We start from the raw sequence: 19,705 nt of genomic DNA, 5'->3' as shown, positions 1-19,705 counted from the left end.
CGGGCGAAGCATCGCTCTGAGATGAGTTGCGAGTCGCAGGGATGCCGGTGAAGCAGGCTCGGGCTGAGTGGGCCAGCCAGCCTTTTGACTTAGGGAAGTGGCGTCGCCATGTCAAGTTCAAAGAACTCTGTGAAGCTTTAGGGGGACAAAAGAACAACTGTTGTAGATGCAGGCAGGTCTGGGAGGAGAATTTTAAAAAAAACTCAATACAACTGGAAATCAGCCCCCCGAAACGAGAACGGGGACCCATGAATGGCGGCCCATGACTTGAGGTTGCGTGTAACGGTGAAATAAACATCACGGCTGTGACGAAACGGTGCTGTTATTGCCCCACGGCTCACTCCCTTTCGTGATGTGTTGCTTTAATGTGACCTAAGTAAGTGATCTAAATTAGCAGGTGTTTTTTTGTTTGTTTGTTTGTTTTTAACAGCAAATATTGGGCTTGTCCCACCCATGAGCTGCAACTGTGATTGGTTGTAGTTCTGCTCTGCGTTGACATCCTGTAACAGACTTTCCACCCCATGTTGTCAGTTTCCTCAAACGTACACTGACCCCTACTGGCAGGCTTGGGTTACTTTTATCCACAGCATTCCCTCCACAGAGTTCTTGTTGAATATTTTCCAGTGTACATTCTTTCACTAACGCCGGCCGCCAGACTCGGCCTTGTCAACATAAAAGTCACATAAGCCACATGAGTCGAATGGGCTCGTGAAACGGGACAATTACAAAATCACAAATCTTTCTCAACTGTCTTGGCTCCTTTTATTTACACCCCTAAATTCCACATACTAAGGTACAACAGGAATACGGGATAAATGCAGAGGCTACTTCCTACCAATATGGAAGCCGGGCAAAAAAAAAAAAAGAAAAAAGCTCACGCTAGCACGCCGGGCGAAGCATCGCTCTGAGATGAGTTGCGAGTCGCAGGGATGCCGGTGAAGCAGGCTCGGGCTGAGTGGGCCAGCCAGCCTTTTGACTTAGGGAAGTGGCGTCGCCATGTCAAGTTCAAAGAACTCTGTGAAGCTTTAGGGGGACAAAAGAACAACTGTTGTAGATGCAGGCAGGTCTGGGAGGAGAATTTTAAAAAAAACTCAATACAACTGGAAATCAGCCCCCCGAAACGAGAACGGGGACCCATGAATGGCGGCCCATGACTTGAGGTTGCGTGTAACGGTGAAATAAACATCACGGCTGTGACGAAACGGTGCTGTTATTGCCCCACGGCTCACTCCCTTTCGTGATGTGTTGCTTTAATGTGACCTAAGTAAGTGATCTAAATTAGCAGGTGTTTTTTTGTTTGTTTGTTTGTTTTTAACAGCAAATATTGGGCTTGTCCCACCCATGAGCTGCAACTGTGATTGGTTGTAGTTCTGCTCTGCGTTGACATCCTGTAACAGACTTTCCCCCCCATGTTGTCAGTTTCCTCAAACGTACACTGACCCCTACTGGCAGGCTTGGGTTACTTTTATCCACAGCATTCCCTCCACAGAGTTCTTGTTGAATATTTTCCAGTGTTTTGTTTTGAGAGCAACTGGCTATAATTAAGCCAAACTACAACTGATTGGTTTCCATCCCATGGCAGGCCATGCAGGTGGGCTTAAACGGCATCTGACGCTGAAATGTTTCGACTCTGAAGACTCCAAAGGCCGTATGAAATGTAACACAAGGACGTACATGTAAAAGAAAGGGTAATGCGTTGTAGATTTGTGAAAGCGTAAAGTAAGATGGAGTAAAAGTAAGAAAAGCAAGTGAAAGAATGTGCATGTAAGTGCTTGAGGATGGCAAAAGCTTACAGCACCTGGTATTCCCAGGCGGTCTCCCATCCAAGTACTAACCAGGCCCGACCCTGCTTAGCTTCCGAGATCAGACGAGATCGGGCGTGCTCAGGGTGGTATGGCCGTAAGCGAGAGCACTGCTTCCACTCAGCCTATTTATAAGCATGCGGCAAAAGACGGCTGCCTTTTCCACACTACAGGGGACACACATTTACTCGCCCTCCTTTCTTACTTCCAAAGCAACCCCACCAAGCTCATTCAAACCAATCACACATTTCATTGCTCTCTCCTGTCCTCCTTCTCTTTTCACAAAAAAAATAAAACAACAAAACTTGCTCTTTTGGCTGACACTTGAACATTCAGCAACAAAGGCTAACGCCGGCCGCCAGACTCGGCCTTGTCAACATAAAAGTCACATAAGCCACATGAGTCGAATGGGCTCGTGAAACGGGACAATTACAAAATCACAAATCTTTCTCAACTGTCTTGGCTCCTTTTATTTACACCCCTAAATTCCACATACTAAGGTACAACAGGAATACGGGATAAATGCAGAGGCTACTTCCTACCAATATGGAAGCCGGGCAAAAAAAAAAAAAGAAAAAAGCTCACGCTAGCACGCCGGGCGAAGCATCGCTCTGAGATGAGTTGCGAGTCGCAGGGATGCCGGTGAAGCAGGCTCGGGCTGAGTGGGCCAGCCAGCCTTTTGACTTAGGGAAGTGGCGTCGCCATGTCAAGTTCAAAGAACTCTGTGAAGCTTTAGGGGGACAAAAGAACAACTGTTGTAGATGCAGGCAGGTCTGGGAGGAGAATTTTAAAAAAAACTCAATACAACTGGAAATCAGCCCCCCGAAACGAGAACGGGGACCCATGAATGGCGGCCCATGACTTGAGGTTGCGTGTAACGGTGAAATAAACATCACGGCTGTGACGAAACGGTGCTGTTATTGCCCCACGGCTCACTCCCTTTCGTGATGTGTTGCTTTAATGTGACCTAAGTAAGTGATCTAAATTAGCAGGTGTTTTTTTGTTTGTTTGTTTGTTTTTAACAGCAAATATTGGGCTTGTCCCACCCATGAGCTGCAACTGTGATTGGTTGTAGTTCTGCTCTGCGTTGACATCCTGTAACAGACTTTCCCCCCCATGTTGTCAGTTTCCTCAAACGTACACTGACCCCTACTGGCAGGCTTGGGTTACTTTTATCCACAGCATTCCCTCCACAGAGTTCTTGTTGAATATTTTCCAGTGTTTTGTTTTGAGAGCAACTGGCTATAATTAAGCCAAACTACAACTGATTGGTTTCCATCCCATGGCAGGCCATGCAGGTGGGCTTAAACGGCATCTGACGCTGAAATGTTTCGACTCTGAAGACTCCAAAGGCCGTATGAAATGTAACACAAGGACGTACATGTAAAAGAAAGGGTAATGCGTTGTAGATTTGTGAAAGCGTAAAGTAAGATGGAGTAAAAGTAAGAAAAGCAAGTGAAAGAATGTGCATGTAAGTGCTTGAGGATGGCAAAAGCTTACAGCACCTGTTATTCCCAGGCGGTCTCCCATCCAAGTACTAACCAGGCCCGACCCTGCTTAGCTTCCGAGATCAGACGAGATCGGGCGTGCTCAGGGTGGTATGGCCGTAAGCGAGAGCACTGCTTCCACTCAGCCTATTTATAAGCATGCGGCAAAACACGGCTGCCTTTTCCACACTACAGGGGACACACATTTACTCGCCCTCCTTTCTTACTTCCAAAGCAACCCCACCAAGCTCATTCAAACCAATCACACATTTCATTGCTCTCTCCTGTCCTCCTTCTCTTTTCACAAAAAAAATAAAACAACAAAACTTGCTCTTTTGGCTGACACTTGAACATTCAGCAACAAAGGCTAACGCCGGCCGCCAGACTCGGCCTTGTCAACATAAAAGTCACATAAGCCACATGAGTCGAATGGGCTCGTGAAACGGGACAATTACAAAATCACAAATCTTTCTCAACTGTCTTGGCTCCTTTTATTTACACCCCTAAATTCCACATACTAAGGTACAACAGGAATACGGGATAAATGCAGAGGCTACTTCCTACCAATATGGAAGCCGGGCAAAAAAAAAAAAAGAAAAAAGCTCACGCTAGCACGCCGGGCGAAGCATCGCTCTGAGATGAGTTGCGAGTCGCAGGGATGCCGGTGAAGCAGGCTCGGGCTGAGTGGGCCAGCCAGCCTTTTGACTTAGGGAAGTGGCGTCGCCATGTCAAGTTCAAAGAACTCTGTGAAGCTTTAGGGGGACAAAAGAACAACTGTTGTAGATGCAGGCAGGTCTGGGAGGAGAATTTTAAAAAAAACTCAATACAACTGGAAATCAGCCCCCCGAAACGAGAACGGGGACCCATGAATGGCGGCCCATGACTTGAGGTTGCGTGTAACGGTGAAATAAACATCACGGCTGTGACGAAACGGTGCTGTTATTGCCCCACGGCTCACTCCCTTTCGTGATGTGTTGCTTTAATGTGACCTAAGTAAGTGATCTAAATTAGCAGGTGTTTTTTTGTTTGTTTGTTTGTTTTTAACAGCAAATATTGGGCTTGTCCCACCCATGAGCTGCAACTGTGATTGGTTGTAGTTCTGCTCTGCGTTGACATCCTGTAACAGACTTTCCCCCCCATGTTGTCAGTTTCCTCAAACGTACACTGACCCCTACTGGCAGGCTTGGGTTACTTTTATCCACAGCATTCCCTCCACAGAGTTCTTGTTGAATATTTTCCAGTGTTTTGTTTTGAGAGCAACTGGCTATAATTAAGCCAAACTACAACTGATTGGTTTCCATCCCATGGCAGGCCATGCAGGTGGGCTTAAACGGCATCTGACGCTGAAATGTTTCGACTCTGAAGACTCCAAAGGCCGTATGAAATGTAACACAAGGACGTACATGTAAAAGAAAGGGTAATGCGTTGTAGATTTGTGAAAGCGTAAAGTAAGATGGAGTAAAAGTAAGAAAAGCAAGTGAAAGAATGTGCATGTAAGTGCTTGAGGATGGCAAAAGCTTACAGCACCTGGTATTCCCAGGCGGTCTCCCATCCAAGTACTAACCAGGCCCGACCCTGCTTAGCTTCCGAGATCAGACGAGATCGGGCGTGCTCAGGGTGGTATGGCCGTAAGCGAGAGCACTGCTTCCACTCAGCCTATTTATAAGCATGCGGCAAAACACGGCTGCCTTTTCCACACTACAGGGGACACACATTTACTCGCCCTCCTTTCTTACTTCCAAAGCAACCCCACCAAGCTCATTCAAACCAATCACACATTTCATTGCTCTCTCCTGTCCTCCTTCTCTTTTCACAAAAAAAATAAAACAACAAAACTTGCTCTTTTGGCTGACACTTGAACATTCAGCAACAAAGGCTAACGCCGGCCGCCAGACTCGGCCTTGTCAACATAAAAGTCACATAAGCCACATGAGTCGAATGGGCTTGTGAAACGGGACAATTACAAAATCACAAATCTTTCTCAACTGTCTTGGCTCCTTTTATTTACACCCCTAAATTCCACATACTAAGGTACAACAGGAATACGGGATAAATGCAGAGGCTACTTCCTACCAATATGGAAGCCGGGCAAAAAAAAAAAAAGAAAAAAGCTCACGCTAGCACGCCGGGCGAAGCATCGCTCTGAGATGAGTTGCGAGTCGCAGGGATGCCGGTGAAGCAGGCTCGGGCTGAGTGGGCCAGCCAGCCTTTTGACTTAGGGAAGTGGCGTCGCCATGTCAAGTTCAAAGAACTCTGTGAAGCTTTAGGGGGACAAAAGAACAACTGTTGTAGATGCAGGCAGGTCTGGGAGGAGAATTTTAAAAAAAACTCAATACAACTGGAAATCAGCCCCCCGAAACGAGAACGGGGACCCATGAATGGCGGCCCATGACTTGAGGTTGCGTGTAACGGTGAAATAAACATCACGGCTGTGACGAAACGGTGCTGTTATTGCCCCACGGCTCACTCCCTTTCGTGATGTGTTGCTTTAATGTGACCTAAGTAAGTGATCTAAATTAGCAGGTGTTTTTTTGTTTGTTTGTTTGTTTTTAACAGCAAATATTGGGCTTGTCCCACCCATGAGCTGCAACTGTGATTGGTTGTAGTTCTGCTCTGCGTTGACATCCTGTAACAGACTTTCCCCCCCATGTTGTCAGTTTCCTCAAACGTACACTGACCCCTACTGGCAGGCTTGGGTTACTTTTATCTACAGCATTCCCTCCACAGAGTTCTTGTTGAATATTTTCCAGTGTTTTGTTTTGAGAGCAACTGGCTATAATTAAGCCAAACTACAACTGATTGGTTTCCATCCCATGGCAGGCCATGCAGGTGGGCTTAAACGGCATCTGACGCTGAAATGTTTCGACTCTGAAGACTCCAAAGGCCGTATGAAATGTAACACAAGGACGTACATGTAAAAGAAAGGGTAATGCGTTGTAGATTTGTGAAAGCGTAAAGTAAGATGGAGTAAAAGTAAGAAAAGCAAGTGAAAGAATGTGCATGTAAGTGCTTGAGGATGGCAAAAGCTTACAGCACCTGGTATTCCCAGGCGGTCTCCCATCCAAGTACTAACCAGGCCCGACCCTGCTTAGCTTCCGAGATCAGACGAGATCGGGCGTGCTCAGGGTGGTATGGCCGTAAGCGAGAGCACTGCTTCCACTCAGCCTATTTATAAGCATGCGGCAAAAGACGGCTGCCTTTTCCACACTACAGGGGACACACATTTACTCGCCCTCCTTTCTTACTTCCAAAGCAACCCCACCAAGCTCATTCAAACCAATCACACATTTCATTGCTCTCTCCTGTCCTCCTTCTCTTTTCACAAAAAAAATAAAACAACAAAACTTGCTCTTTTGGCTGACACTTGAACATTCAGCAACAAAGGCTAACGCCGGCCGCCAGACTCGGCCTTGTCAACATAAAAGTCACATAAGCCACATGAGTCGAATGGGCTCGTGAAACGGGACAATTACAAAATCACAAATCTTTCTCAACTGTCTTGGCTCCTTTTATTTACACCCCTAAATTCCACATACTAAGGTACAACAGGAATACGGGATAAATGCAGAGGCTACTTCCTACCAATATGGAAGCCGGGCAAAAAAAAAAAAAGAAAAAAGCTCACGCTAGCACGCCGGGCGAAGCATCGCTCTGAGATGAGTTGCGAGTCGCAGGGATGCCGGTGAAGCAGGCTCGGGCTGAGTGGGCCAGCCAGCCTTTTGACTTAGGGAAGTGGCGTCGCCATGTCAAGTTCAAAGAACTCTGTGAAGCTTTAGGGGGACAAAAGAACAACTGTTGTAGATGCAGGCAGGTCTGGGAGGAGAATTTTAAAAAAAACTCAATACAACTGGAAATCAGCCCCCCGAAACGAGAACGGGGACCCATGAATGGCGGCCCATGACTTGAGGTTGCGTGTAACGGTGAAATAAACATCACGGCTGTGACGAAACGGTGCTGTTATTGCCCCACGGCTCACTCCCTTTCGTGATGTGTTGCTTTAATGTGACCTAAGTAAGTGATCTAAATTAGCAGGTGTTTTTTTGTTTGTTTGTTTGTTTTTAACAGCAAATATTGGGCTTGTCCCACCCATGAGCTGCAACTGTGATTGGTTGTAGTTCTGCTCTGCGTTGACATCCTGTAACAGACTTTCCCCCCCATGTTGTCAGTTTCCTCAAACGTACACTGACCCCTACTGGCAGGCTTGGGTTACTTTTATCCACAGCATTCCCTCCACAGAGTTCTTGTTGAATATTTTCCAGTGTTTTGTTTTGAGAGCAACTGGCTATAATTAAGCCAAACTACAACTGATTGGTTTCCATCCCATGGCAGGCCATGCAGGTGGGCTTAAACGGCATCTGACGCTGAAATGTTTCGACTCTGAAGACTCCAAAGGCCGTATGAAATGTAACACAAGGACGTACATGTAAAAGAAAGGGTAATGCGTTGTAGATTTGTGAAAGCGTAAAGTAAGATGGAGTAAAAGTAAGAAAAGCAAGTGAAAGAATGTGCATGTAAGTGCTTGAGGATGGCAAAAGCTTACAGCACCTGGTATTCCCAGGCGGTCTCCCATCCAAGTACTAACCAGGCCCGACCCTGCTTAGCTTCCGAGATCAGACGAGATCGGGCGTGCTCAGGGTGGTATGGCCGTAAGCGAGAGCACTGCTTCCACTCAGCCTATTTATAAGCATGCGGCAAAAGACGGCTGCCTTTTCCACACTACAGGGGACACACATTTACTCGCCCTCCTTTCTTACTTCCAAAGCAACCCCACCAAGCTCATTCAAACCAATCACACATTTCATTGCTCTCTCCTGTCCTCCTTCTCTTTTCACAAAAAAAATAAAACAACAAAACTTGCTCTTTTGGCTGACACTTGAACATTCAGCAACAAAGGCTAACGCCGGCCGCCAGACTCGGCCTTGTCAACATAAAAGTCACATAAGCCACATGAGTCGAATGGGCTCGTGAAACGGGACAATTACAAAATCACAAATCTTTCTCAACTGTCTTGGCTCCTTTTATTTACACCCCTAAATTCCACATACTAAGGTACAACAGGAATACGGGATAAATGCAGAGGCTACTTCCTACCAATATGGAAGCCGGGCAAAAAAAAAAAAAGAAAAAAGCTCACGCTAGCACGCCGGGCGAAGCATCGCTCTGAGATGAGTTGCGAGTCGCAGGGATGCCGGTGAAGCAGGCTCGGGCTGAGTGGGCCAGCCAGCCTTTTGACTTAGGGAAGTGGCGTCGCCATGTCAAGTTCAAAGAACTCTGTGAAGCTTTAGGGGGACAAAAGAACAACTGTTGTAGATGCAGGCAGGTCTGGGAGGAGAATTTTAAAAAAAACTCAATACAACTGGAAATCAGCCCCCCGAAACGAGAACGGGGACCCATGAATGGCGGCCCATGACTTGAGGTTGCGTGTAACGGTGAAATAAACATCACGGCTGTGACGAAACGGTGCTGTTATTGCCCCACGGCTCACTCCCTTTCGTGATGTGTTGCTTTAATGTGACCTAAGTAAGTGATCTAAATTAGCAGGTGTTTTTTTGTTTGTTTGTTTGTTTTTAACAGCAAATATTGGGCTTGTCCCACCCATGAGCTGCAACTGTGATTGGTTGTAGTTCTGCTCTGCGTTGACATCCTGTAACAGACTTTCCCCCCCATGTTGTCAGTTTCCTCAAACGTACACTGACCCCTACTGGCAGGCTTGGGTTACTTTTATCCACAGCATTCCCTCCACAGAGTTCTTGTTGAATATTTTCCAGTGTTTTGTTTTGAGAGCAACTGGCTATAATTAAGCCAAACTACAACTGATTGGTTTCCATCCCATGGCAGGCCATGCAGGTGGGCTTAAACGGCATCTGACGCTGAAATGTTTCGACTCTGAAGACTCCAAAGGCCGTATGAAATGTAACACAAGGACGTACATGTAAAAGAAAGGGTAATGCGTTGTAGATTTGTGAAAGCGTAAAGTAAGATGGAGTAAAAGTAAGAAAAGCAAGTGAAAGAATGTGCATGTAAGTGCTTGAGGATGGCAAAAGCTTACAGCACCTGGTATTCCCAGGCGGTCTCCCATCCAAGTACTAACCAGGCCCGACCCTGCTTAGCTTCCGAGATCAGACGAGATCGGGCGTGCTCAGGGTGGTATGGCCGTAAGCGAGAGCACTGCTTCCACTCAGCCTATTTATAAGCATGCGGCAAAAGACGGCTGCCTTTTCCACACTACAGGGGACACACATTTACTCGCCCTCCTTTCTTACTTCCAAAGCAACCCCACCAAGCTCATTCAAACCAATCACACATTTCATTGCTCTCTCCTGTCCTCCTTCTCTTTTCACAAAAAAAATAAAACAACAAAACTTGCTCTTTTGGCTGACACTTGAACATTCAGCAACAAAGGCTAACGCCGGCCGCCAGACTCGGCCTTGTCAACATAAAAGTCACATAAGCCACATGAGTCGAATGGGCTCGTGAAACGGGACAATTACAAAATCACAAATCTTTCTCAACTGTCTTGGCTCCTTTTATTTACACCCCTAAATTCCACATACTAAGGTACAACAGGAATACGGGATAAATGCAGAGGCTACTTCCTACCAATATGGAAGCCGGGCAAAAAAAAAAAAAGAAAAAAGCTCACGCTAGCACGCCGGGCGAAGCATCGCTCTGAGATGAGTTGCGAGTCGCAGGGATGCCGGTGAAGCAGGCTCGGGCTGAGTGGGCCAGCCAGCCTTTTGACTTAGGGAAGTGGCGTCGCCATGTCAAGTTCAAAGAACTCTGTGAAGCTTTAGGGGGACAAAAGAACAACTGTTGTAGATGCAGGCAGGTCTGGGAGGAGAATTTTAAAAAAAACTCAATACAACTGGAAATCAGCCCCCCGAAACGAGAACGGGGACCCATGAATGGCGGCCCATGACTTGAGGTTGCGTGTAACGGTGAAATAAACATCACGGCTGTGACGAAACGGTGCTGTTATTGCCCCACGGCTCACTCCCTTTCGTGATGTGTTGCTTTAATGTGACCTAAGTAAGTGATCTAAATTAGCAGGTGTTTTTTTGTTTGTTTGTTTGTTTTTAACAGCAAATATTGGGCTTGTCCCACCCATGAGCTGCAACTGTGATTGGTTGTAGTTCTGCTCTGCGTTGACATCCTGTAACAGACTTTCCCCCCCATGTTGTCAGTTTCCTCAAACGTACACTGACCCCTACTGGCAGGCTTGGGTTACTTTTATCCACAGCATTCCCTCCACAGAGTTCTTGTTGAATATTTTCCAGTGTTTTGTTTTGAGAGCAACTGGCTATAATTAAGCCAAACTACAACTGATTGGTTTCCATCCCATGGCAGGCCATGCAGGTGGGCTTAAACGGCATCTGACGCTGAAATGTTTCGACTCTGAAGACTCCAAAGGCCGTATGAAATGTAACACAAGGACGTACATGTAAAAGAAAGGGTAATGCGTTGTAGATTTGTGAAAGCGTAAAGTAAGATGGAGTAAAAGTAAGAAAAGCAAGTGAAAGAATGTGCATGTAAGTGCTTGAGGATGGCAAAAGCTTACAGCACCTGGTATTCCCAGGCGGTCTCCCATCCAAGTACTAACCAGGCCCGACCCTGCTTAGCTTCCGAGATCAGACGAGATCGGGCGTGCTCAGGGTGGTATGGCCGTAAGCGAGAGCACTGCTTCCACTCAGCCTATTTATAAGCATGCGGCAAAAGACGGCTGCCTTTTCCACACTACAGGGGACACACATTTACTCGCCCTCCTTTCTTACTTCCAAAGCAACCCCACCAAGCTCATTCAAACCAATCACACATTTCATTGCTCTCTCCTGTCCTCCTTCTCTTTTCACAAAAAAAATAAAACAACAAAACTTGCTCTTTTGGCTGACACTTGAACATTCAGCAACAAAGGCTAACGCCGGCCGCCAGACTCGGCCTTGTCAACATAAAAGTCACATAAGCCACATGAGTCGAATGGGCTCGTGAAACGGGACAATTACAAAATCACAAATCTTTCTCAACTGTCTTGGCTCCTTTTATTTACACCCCTAAATTCCACATACTAAGGTACAACAGGAATACGGGATAAATGCAGAGGCTACTTCCTACCAATATGGAAGCCGGGCAAAAAAAAAAAAAGAAAAAAGCTCACGCTAGCACGCCGGGCGAAGCATCGCTCTGAGATGAGTTGCGAGTCGCAGGGATGCCGGTGAAGCAGGCTCGGGCTGAGTGGGCCAGCCAGCCTTTTGACTTAGGGAAGTGGCGTCGCCATGTCAAGTTCAAAGAACTCTGTGAAGCTTTAGGGGGACAAAAGAACAACTGTTGTAGATGCAGGCAGGTCTGGGAGGAGAATTTTAAAAAAAACTCAATACAACTGGAAATCAGCCCCCCGAAACGAGAACGGGGACCCATGAATGGCGGCCCATGACTTGAGGTTGCGTGTAACGGTGAAATAAACATCACGGCTGTGACGAAACGGTGCTGTTATTGCCCCACGGCTCACTCCCTTTCGTGATGTGTTGCTTTAATGTGACCTAAGTAAGTGATCTAAATTAGCAGGTGTTTTTTTGTTTGTTTGTTTGTTTTTAACAGCAAATATTGGGCTTGTCCCACCCATGAGCTGCAACTGTGATTGGTTGTAGTTCTGCTCTGCGTTGACATCCTGTAACAGACTTTCCCCCCCATGTTGTCAGTTTCCTCAAACGTACACTGACCCCTACTGGCAGGCTTGGGTTACTTTTATCCACAGCATTCCCTCCACAGAGTTCTTGTTGAATATTTTCCAGTGTTTTGTTTTGAGAGCAACTGGCTATAATTAAGCCAAACTACAACTGATTGGTTTCCATCCCATGGCAGGCCATGCAGGTGGGCTTAAACGGCATCTGACGCTGAAATGTTTCGACTCTGAAGACTCCAAAGGCCGTATGAAATGTAACACAAGGACGTACATGTAAAAGAAAGGGTAATGCGTTGTAGATTTGTGAAAGCGTAAAGTAAGATGGAGTAAAAGTAAGAAAAGCAAGTGAAAGAATGTGCATGTAAGTGCTTGAGGATGGCAAAAGCTTACAGCACCTGGTATTCCCAGGCGGTCTCCCATCCAAGTACTAACCAGGCCCGACCCTGCTTAGCTTCCGAGATCAGACGAGATCGGGCGTGCTCAGGGTGGTATGGCCGTAAGCGAGAGCACTGCTTCCACTCAGCCTATTTATAAGCATGCGGCAAAAGACGGCTGCCTTTTCCACACTACAGGGGACACACATTTACTCGCCCTCCTTTCTTACTTCCAAAGCAACCCCACCAAGCTCATTCAAACCAATCACACATTTCATTGCTCTCTCCTGTCCTCCTTCTCTTTTCACAAAAAAAATAAAACAACAAAACTTGCTCTTTTGGCTGACACTTGAACATTCAGCAACAAAGGCTAACGCCGGCCGCCAGACTCGGCCTTGTCAACATAAAAGTCACATAAGCCACATGAGTCGAATGGGCTTGTGAAACGGGACAATTACAAAATCACAAATCTTTCTCAACTGTCTTGGCTCCTTTTATTTACACCCCTAAATTCCACATACTAAGGTACAACAGGAATACGGGATAAATGCAGAGGCTACTTCCTACCAATATGGAAGCCGGGCAAAAAAAAAAAAAGAAAAAAGCTCACGCTAGCACGCCGGGCGAAGCATCGCTCTGAGATGAGTTGCGAGTCGCAGGGATGCCGGTGAAGCAGGCTCGGGCTGAGTGGGCCAGCCAGCCTTTTGACTTAGGGAAGTGGCGTCGCCATGTCAAGTTCAAAGAACTCTGTGAAGCTTTAGGGGGACAAAAGAACAACTGTTGTAGATGCAGGCAGGTCTGGGAGGAGAATTTAAAAAAAAACTCAATACAACTGGAAATCAGCCCCCCGAAACGAGAACGGGGACCCATGAATGGCGGCCCATGACTTGAGGTTGCGTGTAACGGTGAAATAAACATCACGGCTGTGACGAAACGGTGCTGTTATTGCCCCACGGCTCACTCCCTTTCGTGATGTGTTGCTTTAATGTGACCTAAGTAAGTGATCTAAATTAGCAGGTGTTTTTTTGTTTGTTTGTTTGTTTTTAACAGCAAATATTGGGCTTGTCCCACCCATGAGCTGCAACTGTGATTGGTTGTAGTTCTGCTCTGCGTTGACATCCTGTAACAGACTTTCCCCCCCATGTTGTCAGTTTCCTCAAACGTACACTGACCCCTACTGGCAGGCTTGGGTTACTTTTATCCACAGCATTCCCTCCACAGAGTTCTTGTTGAATATTTTCCAGTGTTTTGTTTTGAGAGCAACTGGCTATAATTAAGCCAAACTACAACTGATTGGTTTCCATCCCATGGCAGGCCATGCAGGTGGGCTTAAACGGCATCTGACGCTGAAATGTTTCGACTCTGAAGACTCCAAAGGCCGTATGAAATGTAACACAAGGACGTACATGTAAAAGAAAGGGTAATGCGTTGTAGATTTGTGAAAGCGTAAAGTAAGATGGAGTAAAAGTAAGAAAAGCAAGTGAAAGAATGTGCATGTAAGTGCTTGAGGATGGCAAAAGCTTACAGCACCTGGTATTCCCAGGCGGTCTCCCATCCAAGTACTAACCAGGCCCGACCCTGCTTAGCTTCCGAGATCAGACGAGATCGGGCGTGCTCAGGGTGGTATGGCCGTAAGCGAGAGCACTGCTTCCACTCAGCCTATTTATAAGCATGCGGCAAAAGACGGCTGCCTTTTCCACACTACAGGGGACACACATTTACTCGCCCTCCTTTCTTACTTCCAAAGCAACCCCACCAAGCTCATTCAAACCAATCACACATTTCATTGCTCTCTCCTGTCCTCCTTCTCTTTTCACAAAAAAAATAAAACAACAAAACTTGCTCTTTTGGCTGACACTTGAACATTCAGCAACAAAGGCTAACGCCGGCCGCCAGACTCGGCCTTGTCAACATAAAAGTCACATAAGCCACATGAGTCGAATGGGCTCGTGAAACGGGACAATTACAAAATCACAAATCTTTCTCAACTGTCTTGGCTCCTTTTATTTACACCCCTAAATTCTACATACTAAGGTACAACAGGAATACGGGATAAATGCAGAGGCTACTTCCTACCAATATGGAAGCCGGGCAAAAAAAAAAAAAGAAAAAAGCTCACGCTAGCACGCCGGGCGAAGCATCGCTCTGAGATGAGTTGCGAGTCGCAGGGATGCCGGTGAAGCAGGCTCGGGCTGAGTGGGCCAGCCAGCCTTTTGACTTAGGGAAGTGGCGTCGCCATGTCAAGTTCAAAGAACTCTGTGAAGCTTTAGGGGGACAAAAGAACAACTGTTGTAGATGCAGGCAGGTCTGGGAGGAGAATTTTAAAAAAAACTCAATACAACTGGAAATCAGCCCCCCGAAACGAGAACGGGGACCCATGAATGGCGGCCCATGACTTGAGGTTGCGTGTAACGGTGAAATAAACATCACGGCTGTGACGAAACGGTGCTGTTATTGCCCCACGGCTCACTCCCTTTCGTGATGTGTTGCTTTAATGTGACCTAAGTAAGTGATCTAAATTAGCAGGTGTTTTTTTGTTTGTTTGTTTGTTTTTAACAGCAAATATTGGGCTTGTCCCACCCATGAGCTGCAACTGTGATTGGTTGTAGTTCTGCTCTGCGTTGACATCCTGTAACAGACTTTCCCCCCCATGTTGTCAGTTTCCTCAAACGTACACTGACCCCTACTGGCAGGCTTGGGTTACTTTTATCCACAGCATTCCCTCCACAGAGTTCTTGTTGAATATTTTCCAGTGTTTTGTTTTGAGAGCAACTGGCTATAATTAAGCCAAACTACAACTGATTGGTTTCCATCCCATGGCAGGCCATGCAGGTGGGCTTAAACGGCATCTGACGCTGAAATGTTTCGACTCTGAAGACTCCAAAGGCCGTATGAAATGTAACACAAGGACGTACATGTAAAAGAAAGGGTAATGCGTTGTAGATTTGTGAAAGCGTAAAGTAAGATGGAGTAAAAGTAAGAAAAGCAAGTGAAAGAATGTGCATGTAAGTGCTTGAGGATGGCAAAAGCTTACAGCACCTGGTATTCCCAGGCGGTCTCCCATCCAAGTACTAACCAGGCCCGACCCTGCTTAGCTTCCGAGATCAGACGAGATCGGGCGTGCTCAGGGTGGTATGGCCGTAAGCGAGAGCACTGCTTCCACTCAGCCTATTTATAAGCATGCGGCAAAACACGGCTGCCTTTTCCACACTACAGGGGACACACATTTACTCGCCCTCCTTTCTTACTTCCAAAGCAACCCCACCAAGCTCATTCAAACCAATCACACATTTCATTGCTCTCTCCTGTCCTCCTTCTCTTTTCACAAAAAAAATAAAACAACAAAACTTGCTCTTTTGGCTGACACTTGAACATTCAGCAACAAAGGCTAACGCCGGCCGCCAGACTCGGCCTTGTCAACATAAAAGTCACATAAGCCACATGAGTCGAATGGGCTCGTGAAACGGGACAATTACAAAATCACAAATCTTTCTCAACTGTCTTGGCTCCTTTTATTTACACCCCTAAATTCCACATACTAAGGTACAACAGGAATACGGGATAAATGCAGAGGCTACTTCCTACCAATATGGAAGCCGGGCAAAAAAAAAAAAAGAAAAAAGCTCACGCTAGCACGCCGGGCGAAGCATCGCTCTGAGATGAGTTGCGAGTCGCAGGGATGCCGGTGAAGCAGGCTCGGGCTGAGTGGGCCAGCCAGCCTTTTGACTTAGGGAAGTGGCGTCGCCATGTCAAGTTCAAAGAACTCTGTGAAGCTTTAGGGGGACAAAAGAACAACTGTTGTAGATGCAGGCAGGTCTGGGAGGAGAATTTAAAAAAAAACTCAATACAACTGGAAATCAGCCCCCCGAAACGAGAACGGGGACCCATGAATGGCGGCCCATGACTTGAGGTTGCGTGTAACGGTGAAATAAACATCACGGCTGTGACGAAACGGTGCTGTTATTGCCCCACGGCTCACTCCCTTTCGTGATGTGTTGCTTTAATGTGACCTAAGTAAGTGATCTAAATTAGCAGGTGTTTTTTTGTTTGTTTGTTTGTTTTTAACAGCAAATATTGGGCTTGTCCCACCCATGAGCTGCAACTGTGATTGGTTGTAGTTCTGCTCTGCGTTGACATCCTGTAACAGACTTTCCCCCCCATGTTGTCAGTTTCCTCAAACGTACACTGACCCCTACTGGCAGGCTTGGGTTACTTTTATCCACAGCATTCCCTCCACAGAGTTCTTGTTGAATATTTTCCAGTGTTTTGTTTTGAGAGCAACTGGCTATAATTAAGCCAAACTACAACTGATTGGTTTCCATCCCATGGCAGGCCATGCAGGTGGGCTTAAACGGCATCTGACGCTGAAATGTTTCGACTCTGAAGACTCCAAAGGCCGTATGAAATGTAACACAAGGACGTACATGTAAAAGAAAGGGTAATGCGTTGTAGATTTGTGAAAGCGTAAAGTAAGATGGAGTAAAAGTAAGAAAAGCAAGTGAAAGAATGTGCATGTAAGTGCTTGAGGATGGCAAAAGCTTACAGCACCTGGTATTCCCAGGCGGTCTCCCATCCAAGTACTAACCAGGCCCGACCCTGCTTAGCTTCCGAGATCAGACGAGATCGGGCGTGCTCAGGGTAGTATGGCCGTAAGCGAGAGCACTGCTTCCACTCAGCCTATTTATAAGCATGCGGCAAAAGACGGCTGCCTTTTCCACACTACAGGGGACACACATTTACTCGCCCTCCTTTCTTACTTCCAAAGCAACCCCACCAAGCTCATTCAAACCAATCACACATTTCATTGCTCTCTCCTGTCCTCCTTCTCTTTTCACAAAAAAAATAAAACAACAAAACTTGCTCTTTTGGCTGACACTTGAACATTCAGCAACAAAGGCTAACGCCGGCCGCCAGACTCGGCCTTGTCAACATAAAAGTCACATAAGCCACATGAGTCGAATGGGCTTGTGAAACGGGACAATTACAAAATCACAAATCTTTCTCAACTGTCTTGGCTCCTTTTATTTACACCCCTAAATTCCACATACTAAGGTACAACAGGAATACGGGATAAATGCAGAGGCTACTTCCTACCAATATGGAAGCCGGGCAAAAAAAAAAAAAGAAAAAAGCTCACGCTAGCACGCCGGGCGAAGCATCGCTCTGAGATGAGTTGCGAGTCGCAGGGATGCCGGTGAAGCAGGCTCGGGCTGAGTGGGCCAGCCAGCCTTTTGACTTAGGGAAGTGGCGTCGCCATGTCAAGTTCAAAGAACTCTGTGAAGCTTTAGGGGGACAAAAGAACAACTGTTGTAGATGCAGGCAGGTCTGGGAGGAGAATTTTAAAAAAAACTCAATACAACTGGAAATCAGCCCCCCGAAACGAGAACGGGGACCCATGAATGGCGGCCCATGACTTGAGGTTGCGTGTAACGGTGAAATAAACATCACGGCTGTGACGAAACGGTGCTGTTATTGCCCCACGGCTCACTCCCTTTCGTGATGTGTTGCTTTAATGTGACCTAAGTAAGTGATCTAAATTAGCAGGTGTTTTTTTGTTTGTTTGTTTGTTTTTAACAGCAAATATTGGGCTTGTCCCACCCATGAGCTGCAACTGTGATTGGTTGTAGTTCTGCTCTGCGTTGACATCCTGTAACAGACTTTCCCCCCCATGTTGTCAGTTTCCTCAAACGTACACTGACCCCTACTGGCAGGCTTGGGTTACTTTTATCCACAGCATTCCCTCCACAGAGTTCTTGTTGAATATTTTCCAGTGTTTTGTTTTGAGAGCAACTGGCTATAATTAAGCCAAACTACAACTGATTGGTTTCCATCCCATGGCAGGCCATGCAGGTGGGCTTAAACGGCATCTGACGCTGAAATGTTTCGACTCTGAAGACTCCAAAGGCCGTATGAAATGTAACACAAGGACGTACATGTAAAAGAAAGGGTAATGCGTTGTAGATTTGTGAAAGCGTAAAGTAAGATGGAGTAAAAGTAAGAAAAGCAAGTGAAAGAATGTGCATGTAAGTGCTTGAGGATGGCAAAAGCTTACAGCACCTGGTATTCCCAGGCGGTCTCCCATCCAAGTACTAACCAGGCCCGACCCTGCTTAGCTTCCGAGATCAGACGAGATCGGGCGTGCTCAGGGTGGTATGGCCGTAAGCGAGAGCACTGCTTCCACTCAGCCTATTTATAAGCATGCGGCAAAAGACGGCTGCCTTTTCCACACTACAGGGGACACACATTTACTCGCCCTCCTTTCTTACTTCCAAAGCAACCCCACCAAGCTCATTCAAACCAATCACACATTTCATTGCTCTCTCCTGTCCTCCTTCTCTTTTCACAAAAAAAATAAAACAACAAAACTTGCTCTTTTGGCTGACACTTGAACATTCAGCAACAAAGGCTAACGCCGGCCGCCAGACTCGGCCTTGTCAACATAAAAGTCACATAAGCCACATGAGTCGAATGGGCTTGTGAAACGGGACAATTACAAAATCACAAATCTTTCTCAACTGTCTTGGCTCCTTTTATTTACACCCCTAAATTCCACATACTAAGGTACAACAGGAATACGGGATAAATGCAGAGGCTACTTCCTACCAATATGGAAGCCGGGCAAAAAAAAAAAAAGAAAAAAGCTCACGCTAGCACGCCGGGCGAAGCATCGCTCTGAGATGAGTTGCGAGTCGCAGGGATGCCGGTGAAGCAGGCTCGGGCTGAGTGGGCCAGCCAGCCTTTTGACTTAGGGAAGTGGCGTCGCCATGTCAAGTTCAAAGAACTCTGTGAAGCTTTAGGGGGACAAAAGAACAACTGTTGTAGATGCAGGCAGGTCTGGGAGGAGAATTTTAAAAAAAACTCAATACAACTGGAAATCAGCCCCCCGAAACGAGAACGGGGACCCATGAATGGCGGCCCATGACTTGAGGTTGCGTGTAACGGTGAAATAAACATCACGGCTGTGACGAAACGGTGCTGTTATTGCCCCACGGCTCACTCCCTTTCGTGATGTGTTGCTTTAATGTGACCTAAGTAAGTGATCTAAATTAGCAGGTGTTTTTTTGTTTGTTTGTTTGTTTTTAACAGCAAATATTGGGCTTGTCCCACCCATGAGCTGCAACTGTGATTGGTTGTAGTTCTGCTCTGCGTTGACATCCTGTAACAGACTTTCCCCCCCATGTTGTCAGTTTCCTCAAACGTACACTGACCCCTACTGGCAGGCTTGGGTTACTTTTATCCACAGCATTCCCTCCACAGAGTTCTTGTTGAATATTTTCCAGTGTTTTGTTTTGAGAGCAACTGGCTATAATTAAGCCAAACTACAACTGATTGGTTTCCATCCCATGGCAGGCCATGCAGGTGGGC

The 19,705-nt window shown here is 46.5% G+C and overlaps 12 non-coding genes across 12 annotated transcripts; all 12 read right to left on the bottom strand.

Moving 5' to 3' along the window:
• Positions 1-1,786: 1,786 nt before the first annotated feature.
• On the bottom strand, positions 1,787-1,905 carry LOC140576109 (5S ribosomal RNA). The gene has a single exon (XR_011981341.1). It is a non-coding gene; the product is annotated as a 5S ribosomal RNA (ribosomal RNA).
• Positions 1,906-3,295: 1,390 nt separating this feature from the next.
• On the bottom strand, positions 3,296-3,414 carry LOC140576483 (5S ribosomal RNA). Its single transcript, XR_011981694.1, has one exon. It is a non-coding gene; the product is annotated as a 5S ribosomal RNA (ribosomal RNA).
• Positions 3,415-4,804: 1,390 nt separating this feature from the next.
• Positions 4,805-4,923, bottom strand: LOC140576108 (5S ribosomal RNA). The gene has a single exon (XR_011981340.1). It is a non-coding gene; the product is annotated as a 5S ribosomal RNA (ribosomal RNA).
• A 1,390-nt stretch (positions 4,924-6,313) lies between these two features.
• Positions 6,314-6,432, bottom strand: LOC140576107 (5S ribosomal RNA). Its single transcript, XR_011981339.1, has one exon. It is a non-coding gene; the product is annotated as a 5S ribosomal RNA (ribosomal RNA).
• A 1,390-nt stretch (positions 6,433-7,822) lies between these two features.
• Positions 7,823-7,941, bottom strand: LOC140576106 (5S ribosomal RNA). Its single transcript, XR_011981338.1, has one exon. It is a non-coding gene; the product is annotated as a 5S ribosomal RNA (ribosomal RNA).
• A 1,390-nt stretch (positions 7,942-9,331) lies between these two features.
• Positions 9,332-9,450, bottom strand: LOC140576105 (5S ribosomal RNA). The gene has a single exon (XR_011981337.1). It is a non-coding gene; the product is annotated as a 5S ribosomal RNA (ribosomal RNA).
• Positions 9,451-10,840: 1,390 nt separating this feature from the next.
• LOC140576104 (5S ribosomal RNA) lies at positions 10,841-10,959 on the bottom strand. Its single transcript, XR_011981336.1, has one exon. It is a non-coding gene; the product is annotated as a 5S ribosomal RNA (ribosomal RNA).
• A 1,390-nt stretch (positions 10,960-12,349) lies between these two features.
• LOC140576103 (5S ribosomal RNA) lies at positions 12,350-12,468 on the bottom strand. Its single transcript, XR_011981335.1, has one exon. It is a non-coding gene; the product is annotated as a 5S ribosomal RNA (ribosomal RNA).
• Positions 12,469-13,858: 1,390 nt separating this feature from the next.
• LOC140576101 (5S ribosomal RNA) lies at positions 13,859-13,977 on the bottom strand. The gene has a single exon (XR_011981333.1). It is a non-coding gene; the product is annotated as a 5S ribosomal RNA (ribosomal RNA).
• A 1,390-nt stretch (positions 13,978-15,367) lies between these two features.
• On the bottom strand, positions 15,368-15,486 carry LOC140576100 (5S ribosomal RNA). The gene has a single exon (XR_011981332.1). It is a non-coding gene; the product is annotated as a 5S ribosomal RNA (ribosomal RNA).
• Positions 15,487-16,876: 1,390 nt separating this feature from the next.
• On the bottom strand, positions 16,877-16,995 carry LOC140576480 (5S ribosomal RNA). The gene has a single exon (XR_011981691.1). It is a non-coding gene; the product is annotated as a 5S ribosomal RNA (ribosomal RNA).
• Positions 16,996-18,385: 1,390 nt separating this feature from the next.
• On the bottom strand, positions 18,386-18,504 carry LOC140576098 (5S ribosomal RNA). Its single transcript, XR_011981331.1, has one exon. It is a non-coding gene; the product is annotated as a 5S ribosomal RNA (ribosomal RNA).
• Positions 18,505-19,705: the final 1,201 nt, after the last annotated feature.

The sequence above is a fragment of the Salminus brasiliensis genome, chromosome 13 (assembly GCF_030463535.1).
Source record: "Salminus brasiliensis chromosome 13, fSalBra1.hap2, whole genome shotgun sequence".
Classification (NCBI taxonomy): Eukaryota; Metazoa; Chordata; class Actinopteri; order Characiformes; family Bryconidae; genus Salminus; species Salminus brasiliensis.
The sequence above is the reverse complement of the archived record's forward strand: the minus strand, read 5'-3'. Positions and strand labels throughout refer to the sequence as shown.